At 43.0% G+C, this 11,749-nt stretch overlaps 1 protein-coding gene across 1 annotated transcript in view; it reads right to left on the reverse strand.

Moving 5' to 3' along the window:
- Asic2 (acid sensing ion channel subunit 2) overlaps positions 1 to 11,749 on the reverse strand; it is a 1,069,830-nt gene that overhangs the window by 810,990 nt on the left and 247,091 nt on the right. The window lies entirely within an intron of this gene.

Raw genomic sequence — 11,749 nt, forward strand, 5'->3', positions numbered from 1 at the left:
TGAAGAAGATGAATTGATCATCCCCTCAGCAGAGGTGATTCTTGTATGCCTGTTCATTACAAATAGGGTACCACCAAAGAAAGCCTGGCAGAGGAGAGAAGACAAAATTAGCATAGAGAGAAATAGAGGGAAGAGAGCAGACATAACAAGAAATGGGATCAAATGTGACCAAAGAAGGTCACAATTCTCTAGGCTCAGAGCCTTTGAGCTTAAGGGATAGGAAATGGGAAGGCAAGAAAACACATGAGATATGATGGAGGAAGTGGGGATAACTGGGAAGAGAAGATATAGGGGGACACACAGGGAGGAGGGGGAGGAATGAGGGAGGATTATATGTGTACCATATATACATGCTTTTCTTTTTACTATTCTCTATATACTGGGTTTATATTGTACTATGTAGTATATTTAAAAAATATGTATAAGAAAGGTCAGCCGGGCGATGGTGGCGCACGCCTTTAATCCCAGCACTCGGGAGGCAGAGCCAGGTGGATCTCTGTGAGTTCGAGGCCAGCCTGGGCTACCAAGTGAGTTCCAGGAGAGGCGCAAAGCTACACAGAGAAACCCTGTCTCGAAAAACCAAAAAAAAAAAAAAAAAAAAAAAAAAGAAAGAAAGGTCATAATGTTGTAGGTTCTGGATCACTGAGTTTCTGACTTTTATTCCCAGCTCTGGTCCATTTTCCTTCCTTGGCTCTCTTCCTTAATGAATTGACTCTGCTCCCACCATTCTTCATACATCCCAGTACGATTTCTTGTTCTGGAACACAAGAACCTAGAGATTCTGGTGCCACCAGAACCTACTTCACTCACAGGGAAAGGATTCTGTCCCAGTGCAGCTTGGTGGCCCAGTGAATTTACTGGGGGTTACTTACAGGAGCATACGTGACTCAAAAGCAGATGTGTCACCAAAATGTCCCACCCCTAGCATGGGTAATGCTGCAGGAAGCCTGCAACATGCCTGCTCACTCTAGCACTCCCAAGACAATGGCCACTGGGGCATCAGGGAATGGTGACTAGAATCTCATATGAGGGTCTAGTGACCCTTCCATCACCACAAGGGAATGCTAAGGTCTCCATTACCATTGCCATAGACCTAGCCATCACCACGCTACTCTGCTTACTTCTTTTCCATGTCTGTGGACATGGAAGTCATCTGAACTGGCCCACAGTCATGTCACACCTGGAGGAAACAGCTCCATGGCAGTTATATGCCAGCAACACTCCCCACCCTGTGTGGGAAACTGGGCTCCTATCCTCGGGAATTTACAGCCTCAGTCAATGAGGAGCTGGCACCCAGACTCAAGTGTGTCCCTGGGAGTGAAAAATAGCACAGTCCTTTGGAAAGGATCCAGCACATGTCTGTTGATAGGCATTCAGAAGAGATCTGTCCCTTTGTGTTGCAATATTTCTGTGCCAAGAAAATCATCTAAGATATTAAAAGAAGGAGAACCCCTGTAAGCCCAAAGGTGGGTCCTTTTTATATTAGTGTAAGAGTAGAAAATTGAAAATAATGTCAAGGTTAAGCTGTAAGGGAGCATTTAAGGAATGGGTGGTACACCTTCAATAGGACTGAAATTAGTCATTCAAAAGCCAGGGTAGGGATAGAGAGATGGCTCATTGGGTAAAGTGTTTGTTGTGCAAGCATGAGAACCAGAGCTCAATCTCTAGCACCTGTATCTGTCAGTCTAGCCATGGGGTGAGCGCCAGCTTCAGTAAGAGACCCTGTCTCAAGTAAACAAACAAACAAACAAATAAATAAGATGGAGCAGGATAGAGGAAGACTACCAGGTAATGTTGGCCTCTGACTTCTACACGAGCATGCATGGATGAGATCATCTGTAAATCACACACACACACCACACACATATACCACACACTCCCCGACACAATACACTCCCCCCCCCCACAGTGCCAGTGTAAAGAGTTGGAAAATTCAGAAAATGTTTAGGGTCCCTTATTAAATGAAAAGCTCAGGGTTCAAAATGGTTATGAGGTAATATGTCTATGGAATCATCCTTTTTCATTTTACCATAGTCCTTTTCAGCTTTCAAAGGAGTTCTGCACACATTCCTTAACTCAAAACAACTCTTTAATATGAGCAGGCAATGATTACCCACCACATTCTATGATACTTTTTATTCATTTTAAATTTTATTTTATGGGTATGAGTGTTTTGCCTGCATGTATGGCTGTGCACCACTTGCAGGCCTGATGCCTCTGGAGGCCAGGAGAAGGCATCAAAATCCCCAGGACTGGAGTTACAGATGTTTGTAAGCTGTCATAAGATGTGGGAACCAAACCCAGGTCCTGCGGAAGAGCAGCCAGTGCTCCTAACTGCCGAGCCTTCTCTCTAGCCTCTATCCAACCCAGACACAAGGAGACTGAAGTATGCAGAAGGCTCCCAGTCTAAGAGAGAACTTGGTTGTCTTGGCCCCACAAGCTTGCAGAGGGTGAAATCATCTCCACAGCCTCGGAGAATTGTTTATTTCTTTATGTTTGGTGCCGGCTAATGAACTCCAGCCCAGCTCTTCCTTTTCCTGCCTGAGAAGAGGGTGAAAGGGCTGCTGCTGATTGAATTAAAGCAATAATTTTCCACAATTGCCTTGGTTTGCTCTCCACTGCTCTTAACTATGCGGCAAGGTTCCTAGCACTCTTCTGCAATTGATTCTGTGGCCAGAAATCGCTTCTTGCTGAAGTCTCATGAAATGTCCCCTCTTGGGACTCTCAGTGACAACCCCGTCTTATCCAGGCGCAAGTAATGTCAAGGCAACCTGGGCATAGGGGAGACAGTGGAAACAGCAAGGTAGTATTAGCTTCCTGCACAAACCAGTCTTTTCATGACTCTCTGGTCTCTGCTGCATGAGCTGCCCAGTAAAACCTTATGTTGAACCTCTGTTTGAGCTTGGACTGTTCTGCTCCTGCTTTCTCAGACATGCCTCACATACCCTGACTCTTTGCCACTGTTCAAGACTATCTCGGGCTACACCCTTTAGCCAGAACCTTGCCCCCATATTTTCTGCTCTCAAGAGACCTCAACCTTTCCAGGCCCAGAGAAAAGAAGGTCTCCTGTGTGACAGGGTCAGCTGTGCCATCCCGTATCCTACAACCACGCCATAATACCTCCTCTCACTACTTTTAGTACTCTGTATTCTGGCATAACTTTATATTTGAATGTTTTCTGAAAGACTGAGAATCCCCAGGACCAGAGAACAGACAATTCCATTTAACTCTCCCCAAGGTATTTTAGTTGTAAGTCTCTCAAAATCTGTCTTATAGACCCAAAGACAGGTGTGAATGAACACTCAGGATAAAATAGCTAATAAATGCCAGCCACCACATTTGAATTCATGTCTGCCCACATGTCCTTTCCACAGATGATGTAAGAAGGAACTGGCAAGAAAACCCAGAGGTTTCTTGAAGTGTCCTCTGCCTACGCATGTTTGCATTCTTCTCTGACAGCCAAGGGGTCACAACCCAAAGAAGAATTATGGCCTCCCAGTTTGCAGTCACCTGGAACTGTGAACTACTAGGTAGACAGAGGCAGAGGGTCAGTTACTCCCACAAAGACTGCCCAGCTTTGAAAATGGGAGAGAGAAGGCACATCAGATGAACCACATGGTGTGCCTGTCAAACATGCCAGCTCTTCTCTTTCCAGCCCATCTTTCCTACAGCTTTGTCCCTGAGCAGGAGTGCCAACATTTCCTTTGTGCAGGAGTGGCTGCCAAATAACCCAGGACTAGTGCCCTGACCTCTGGGAGTCACAGAATGTCTGGGTCAGTCAGATTGTCTGCCCTGAATACTTGTGCTTAGAGGAGTTGAGCTATTGTCCAAAGAGGGAAAAGCAATGAGCCTTCAGGAATGTCTGGCTTGGCCATGCTAGACCACAAGGCATAGGAGGCATGACAGCGGGGTGCCTGGGTGAAGAAGCAGGCTGAGTGAGAACCCTGGGATGCCTCTCATCTCTGAATTACAGATGATTCCCTTAGCCTTACAGCATCATTTTAAAGAGGGTCTTAGTTTTATGTTCCTGGGAAGGAAAAAAGCTTGACTAAAACACAGGAAACCTCAGGCAGTAAACTGAGGCTGAGAACCACATGGCTCTGAGGACCAGACAACTGTCTGCAGACTCTGGAAAGGTCAATCAAGACTTATAGCCACCCATGGACATGGAGCTCTGGGTTCACTCCTAGCCTGTGATGATCTACTTCCTCACGGTTACTAGAACCCCAAGGACCACCAAGATGATCTGTCCTTACCAAAGAGCTTCTAGAAGTTATTTCTTGGTTACCAGGTAATCAGGTGACTATGAAGTTACTGTTCGTTTTAATTATCCTCCAACAGTGTCTTAGTTACTTGTCTCATTGCTGCAACAAAATACCAGGCCAAAGCAACTTAGGGAAGGAAGGATTTATTGTGTCTCACAGTTGGAAGGTACCGAGCATCCCAGCAGGAGAGTCCTGGCAGCCGATGCTTAAGCAACTGGTCAAACTCCATCCACAGTCAGGTAGCACAAAATGGTGAAGCTTGTGCTCAGCTCACTTTCTCCCTTTTATTCATTCTAGAACTCCAGTGCAGGGAATAGTGACACCCACAGTTAAGGTGGTCAAGCTAATTCCTCACAGACATTCTCGGGGGCTAATGTAATGTAGGAATGCCTGGAGGGTTGTCTCTTAGGTGATTCTAAATCCATGAAGTTGAAAAACAGCATTAACCATCACAACCATGAACTTCCTTCTCTGTTCTTTCAGCACATCTGGAACTGGCTAAGGGAACAATTCAAAGTGGTACTCATATTGTCCATCTCTAGCAAGTCTCTATACCTTTTGGCTAATTTTCTTTCTAAGCCAAGAGAAGAAAGAGTCTAAGGCACGGAGGCTTAGCATAAGACAATGTCTAGGTGCCTGTTAATGATTTTGCTTTGTTTTTAAAATTATGCTCACTTTTAAAGTCATCTTCTAGTTAGGACGAATGATGGTACTTTCCCATTTATGTGGTGATTTAAAGTCCCCATTATAAACACACACATTTCTGAAGGAAGAAAAGGAGAATTAATTTGAATAAGAATGTTTAAGTTAATAGTAGAGGAAACATGTGGGCATAGAACAAATTGCAAAAGCCTGGAAATAACCTAACATTTGGACAAAAGCTAATTATATCCAACTACTCATTTGGCAAGTAAGACAGAAAGGGCAGTGAGTTTGCTGGGGACCACTCAGGCAACAACTGGCTCTTCTAATCCACTCTCCTCAGCCATGTCCCTACCGTGTGTGTGTGTGTGTGTGTGTGTGTGTGTGTGTGTGTGTGTGTGTGTGTGTGTCTGTCTGTCTGTCTATAGCCTATAGCTCTCTTTTTCTCCCCCTCTCCCCCCCGTGTGTGTGTGTGTGTGTGTGTGTGTGTGTGTGTGTGTGTGTGTGACAGAGTCTCACCATGTAGCCCAGGCTGATCTCAAACTAATGACTCTGCTGCATCATCCTCTCAAGTTCTTAGATCACAGGCATGCCTGCTTACAAATACCATTTTAAGAATGCTTTTAATATTCACCTTTTATCTATTAAGAAAAAATGGCACACTGAGAATATAGCTCTGTAGAGTACTTGTCTAGCATGTGAAAGGCCATGGATTAAATTTCTAGCAACATACACATATACACACGCATTCTAGTCAATGTTGATGGTAAGGGAACCCAGTGGCTGGAATGCATAAAGAGATATTCTGGATTTCCCAGCAGTGAGCAGGTACTCTTGGTGTAAGTGGGGTCAGCACAGTGGCAGGTATGTTCATCATGTTGCTGGTCCCTTTCTGGCTGAGCAGGCATGCTGAGAGAAACAGCCCATTAGGAGCTCAGCATACAGAAGAATGGCCATAGCCTTCGAAATAAAACATTAGCAAAGACCACAAAGAATGCCTAAGAGAGGTAAATGAACCTCTCTGTCTCTGTAAATAAATCCATGGCTTGCAAACAAAACCACACCAGATAAACCAACTACAAATACACTCCTAGAAAAGGAGACCAGATGTCCCTGGAATCATTTTAATTAAATTGTAAGTCAATTGCAAGCCAGAGGGGCGGGGGCCTGAAGAGAGTAGAGTTTTGCTTTCTAAGACTGCCAGATGCAAAGTCCGATTTCCAGGCTAATGTATCCAGGGTGGGAGAGGCTTTCCAAAATTTAATTACATATTGCCTAGCAACTGAGGGGATGAGTGGGTATAAAGTCAGCAGACCTGGAGTGGTACATGCAGGATGTTGATGCCCCAGGTTGGAGAAGGCACATCGACACCAGGCTGTGGTCAGCATGAGGATGTACTTTCTTCCCAGGAGCTATGGGGACAGTTACAGATCTGTAAATTGTAAGCCTCATTCTGCCCCATTTCTCTTGCGCAGGGCTAACCCAGCAACCTGGCAGAATGAGGAAACGGCTTCCTTCATTTTTCATAAAAGAAGCATTTTTTTAAACCCTCATAAAGTAATAGATGCTGTTAAAAAATTCAACAGTACAGAAATGTATAAAGCTGCAAGCAAGATCTCTCCTGCCAAGTTGAGCCACTGTGAACAACTGGATGCACAGAGTTTCCTTAGTCCTCCCATCGTCACGGGCCTTTCTCTAATCCGAATGGGAAGGCACCCTACAGATCGTTCCCAAATCTAGTGTCTTTAATCTATACATGATGATTGCTCAGTATTCTTTTAGGAATAATATTTAAAAACTGAAACGTATCAAACAGAAAAATCCACAAAAAGTAAAAAACAGAGCCCTGTCAGACCCTCATCGCAAAGCCTCATTCTCCAGTGATGCTTCCTGATAATGACTTCCACCTTTCTCTTCCAAGGTACACAAACACACATCGATTTCCCTTGATTTTTGAGCCTCATAGATAATGACACACACATAGAACGTTTGTTTGCATCTGGCTTATTGGCTCAACGTTTGGTGAGATCCATTCACAGGTTTTTGTGTGGCCCTAGTTCATTTTTAGTTTTAGAATTTTCCATTCCGTAGTCATACAATAACTGATCTCTCCATTCCAATGTTGATGAATTTTTAGGCTGCTTCCAGTTCAGGGCCATTACAAATAGATCTTAAAAACAAACCACACATTTTGCCTGAGGCACTGCCGAAAAGACACTCCTCTGTGATGTATTCCTAAAGCAGACAATTACTATGTTCCTGAAATATTTATATCAGTTTAAACTACCAACCTCAGTTTACAAGTTTCTGAATTTATCCTTTCTACTGTCTGCAGGAGGTTTGAATGTGTGGATGTAGTTATGGTTTGCTACTGTTGAAATCTTTGGTTACTTTCAATTCTACAGATATTGAAAACCCCAGTGCCTCCATGGTTATCAATTTATATTTATGTCTTTGGATGTGTATGTGGTTACTCCTTATGGATCCCTTGGAGTGAGGTTATGGGGGTGGGGTCAAAGAGTTCAGCTGTTTTAAATTTTCACTTTTTCAGGCATCCCAACTTTCTTTACTAATAGTATTTTCTGTAACTGCATGGTTCTTATGCCCATTCTTTCTTTTAAAGATTATTCTGTTTTATGTGTATTGGTGGTTTGCCTACATGTATTCTGTGTACCATGTGCAGTGCCCTTAGAAGCCAGAAGAGGGCCAGAACAGGGACTACAGATGGTTGTGAACCACTATGTGGGTGCTGGGAAAAAGGACCTAATCCTCTTAAGTGCTGAGATATCTCCCCAGTCCCCTTTCAGCTGTTAGTGAATTTCACTTTTTTACTGGCAGTTTTCCCTTGAAAATACTTCGATGGTTACATTAAATATAATCTATAGGGTTGATCTCTTTTATTCTTTGAAACCTGGCTCTTCTTTTCCTCTTTGGACATACATTTATGCGTGTATGTATGTATGTATGTATGTATGTATTCATTTGTTTTGCATATGAAGAGTGGGTACACATGCTGCTGTGTGCTCTTGGAGCTCAGAGGATAACCTGCAAGAGTTGGTTGTCTCCTTCCACCGTGTGGATTCTAGGGATCAAACTCAGATCATGAGGCTTGGGCAACAGGTACCTTTATCCACTCAGCCATCTTGCTGACCCTGGTACCTGGTTCTTGAATGGAGCAGATGAAGGAATGGCTCCATAAATGCATAGATCGAGACGTGGAAGTCACAATTTACAAAACTGAGTTCAGGACCTAAAACAAGCTTTGTGAATTTTGCCTGAACTTTTCAAGAGCTTATTGCCAGGGATGCTAGATGTAAAGATTCACTTGGAATTTAATAACTTCTGGGGGTGTGGTCCACAGTGCACATCATGGGACATATAATGTGAATGTCCATATTTGGCTATTTATTATAGATCATGTAGCCCACCTACTATTGTTAGCAAGGCTTCTCCAGAGAATTTTCCTTTGGTACACAGACCTAGGGAAGGAGCATTGTAGTAGAGAGAGCCTCCATATTTTATGACATTCATTAACATATATTATAGAGCTATATTTCTTCTTTTTCATTTTTGGAGACAAAGATCTTTATTTATTTCTATGTGTATGCACAGTGGTATGTGTTTGATGTGTATGTATATGTGTAACACCTGTGTGTCACAGGGCACACATGTCACAGAGCTCATGCAGAGGTCCGAGAACATCCTTTAGGAGTCTATTCTCATCTTTCACCTTATTTGAGGCAAGATTTGAAAGGCATTTCATCCTTCAGAGCAGCTGGCCTGGGAGCTTCTGGTCGGGGTGCATCTCTTGTCTCTGCCTTGCATCTAACCACGGAAGTGCTTGGATTATAAAGGCCTGCTACTGTTTCTGTATTCTTCATGTGGGTTCTGGGGATCTACACTCAGGCTTGTGTGGAATGCACTTTCACTCACATTCCAAGAGTCTCATTCTTTATCCCAGGCTGGCCACAAATTCACTATGTAGCCTAGATTGGTCTAAAAATCCATGCTAACCCTCCTGCCACAGTCTCCAAAGTGCTGGGATCACTGGAGTCAGCCACTACACCCAGATCTTATTACTATATTTTGTGTGGGGCTGTGCATGTGCTCATGTGTGTGTAGTGGGATGTGCATGTGGGTGGGGGCTGGAAGACAATGCTAGGTGTCATACTCAGGAATGCTATCCACTTCCTGTGATGTGGATCTCTTATTGACCTGGGCTTCACCATTAGGCCAGACTGGCTGGCCAGTGGGCCCCAGAGATCCTTCTGTCTCAGCTAGTTCTTGCTTGTAAGCACCATCAGTCACTTTGACATGGGTATTGGGGATCAAACTCAAGTCTTCCTATAGGCAAGGCAAGCATTTTGCCAGCTGAGACATCCCTCCAGCCTGCCATTTTTATTTTTAAAAGTAGAAAAACTACCTTTAAAAGCATCAGAAAAAGCTTTCAAGAAAAAAATCCTCTCTATTTTCTGAGCCAGCTGCATCGGTTAGTTGAATATTATCCAGTTTTAAGGTGATATGTGTATATTGTCTGCATTATTCTTTCCTCAATCTTCACTCCATAATGTACTGAGGCCATCATGGTGATCTTGTATTTTGGTTATCTCCTTAGATTTCCACAACAACCTTGTATAGTCTCTCCACTTCTCAGATGACAAGCTTAAATCTCAGAAAGGATAAAATGAACTTGCCAAGGCAGCAAAGCCAGTCAAGGAGATGTGAACTTGCAAACCATCTCTATCTGGTTCCCAAGACTAGGCTCTGTGGCCATCCACCTGACATTGTAATGAACAACAGAGCAAAAATTCCAACTAGGGAGTGTTTTGGGAATTAGCATATCTACAAGACACGGAACATGAGAGTGGGACCTGGAGAGCTCTCTGTTTTGAATCTCCTAGAGGTGTCTTGGCTCTGACAGCTCTCTGAAGCCTTCTCCTTCCATAGGGAGAAGCCTCCGTGGTCTCTTCCTGTGCTCATCTCTGTATCCTCCCTGTCACAGCAGAGAAGAAAGTGCAGAGAGATAGGAATGTCCTGGTCTCACCAGAGCCCCAACCCTGCTGCAGTCCTCTGAAAGCTGAGCAGTGCATGGGCGTGCCACTAAGGGCTGTTCTCAAGATGACTTATACAAGAGGCAAGGCTGAAACCTGAATGGACATCTGGACCATGCTTCCAATAGGAAGATTTTCCTACAGTAAGCCAATGAAACTATTTGTTCTTAATAAAAGTCACAGCCAATGTTTGTTCTCTGAGCATTCCAAGTACACATGTGCATTGCACACCATTTAGGTCAATGACATAGCAGACATACAATGGTTTAGACCATATACCCTAAATATACAGTAGCCTGTTATCATACAGGTTTGTATAAGCACATCCGATGGTATTTGCCCAACAGCAATCATCTGAAAATATATTTCTAAAATTGTATCCCTATTGTTAAGCAATGTGTAACTGTAGTATTGATAGCCATACACTTGTTTACATATTAGGGCTTTTTAAAAATTTTTTCAACAGCTATTTATAGAGCCAGAAAACTTCTGGGACATAACATACACTTCAGGCTTACAAGTCATATGCTCTCTCTAGTACACACTCAACTCTGTCACTGGAGTGTGAAAGTGACCATAGATAACATATGAAAGGATGGGTGTATCTATGCTCTAATTAACCTATAGTCACAGAAACAAACAAAAGAATGAAGTTGGACCCATACCTCATACCTTACACAAAAAGGAGCTCAAAACCGAACACAGAGCTAAATGCACGAATAAAAAAAATCTATGAAATTCTTAGAAGAACATATAACGTAAGTCTCCAAGACACTGGGTTTAGTTGATGACTATATATAATATGGAAGTGCAGGTATGGGTATAAAAATAAATGAAAACCATGACAGATTGGACTTTACCCTAAAACTTCTATGTTGCAAATTGTACACACCCTCTTCAGACTTCTGGGAACATGCTACAAATAAGTAATAGACAACACAGCTTAAAGGGAGCAAAGGGCCCGAGGAAACGTTTCTCCAAACAATGTCACGGCAGCAACAGACAAGAGCAAGCATTGGTGAGGATGCAGAAAAACTGGAGCCCGTGTATACTTTTGATGGTAATGTAAAATGGCACAGCTATTTGGGAAAACAATTTAGTAATTCCACCAAAGGTTAACATAGAACTAACAAATGACCCAGCAGTCCCACTTCTAGGTATGAGCAAAAGAGAAACAGGAACATATTTGTACATAAAACTTGCCCATGAATATTCACAGTAGAACCATTCCTCAGTTCCAGAGCAGAAAAGCCCAAATGAATAGCAACTAAAAGATGAATACATAAAATGTGAAATGTCTACATAGCAGGGAAGTGTTCAGCTATAAGCAGGCATGTATAGATAGACACACTGGAACACACAGATGCATTTTTAGATCATTCTGAAAAGTTGGAAAAACCAGTTGCAACCCACCCCACCACATACTGTACAATCTATGTATACATATAAAATGTTGAGGTTAGGAAGTCTATAGAGACAGAACCCAGATTAATGGTTGCCTGGGAGTGGAGTGGGGGTTAGAGGGAAATGAAATGTGAGTGCTAATGTATTTGGGCAAATATGAAAATACCCTAAAATTGATTGTGACAAATGCACAACCCTGTAATTGCACCAAAGTACCTCACACAAAGCACTTGACAGGGTGAACTCTGTCACGTGAGCTCTAAAGTCATTCAATTGTTCTACTGATACATGAGCAGTTTAACAGACTGTTCTTGACCAGAGGCCTATAGTTCACCAGCTTCTAAGATATTAGGCACAGTGCTAGCCACGGAACATGAAGTACACCCT

The sequence above is a fragment of the Peromyscus eremicus genome, chromosome 8a, assembly GCF_949786415.1.
Source record: "Peromyscus eremicus chromosome 8a, PerEre_H2_v1, whole genome shotgun sequence".
Taxonomy (NCBI): Eukaryota; Metazoa; Chordata; class Mammalia; order Rodentia; family Cricetidae; genus Peromyscus; species Peromyscus eremicus.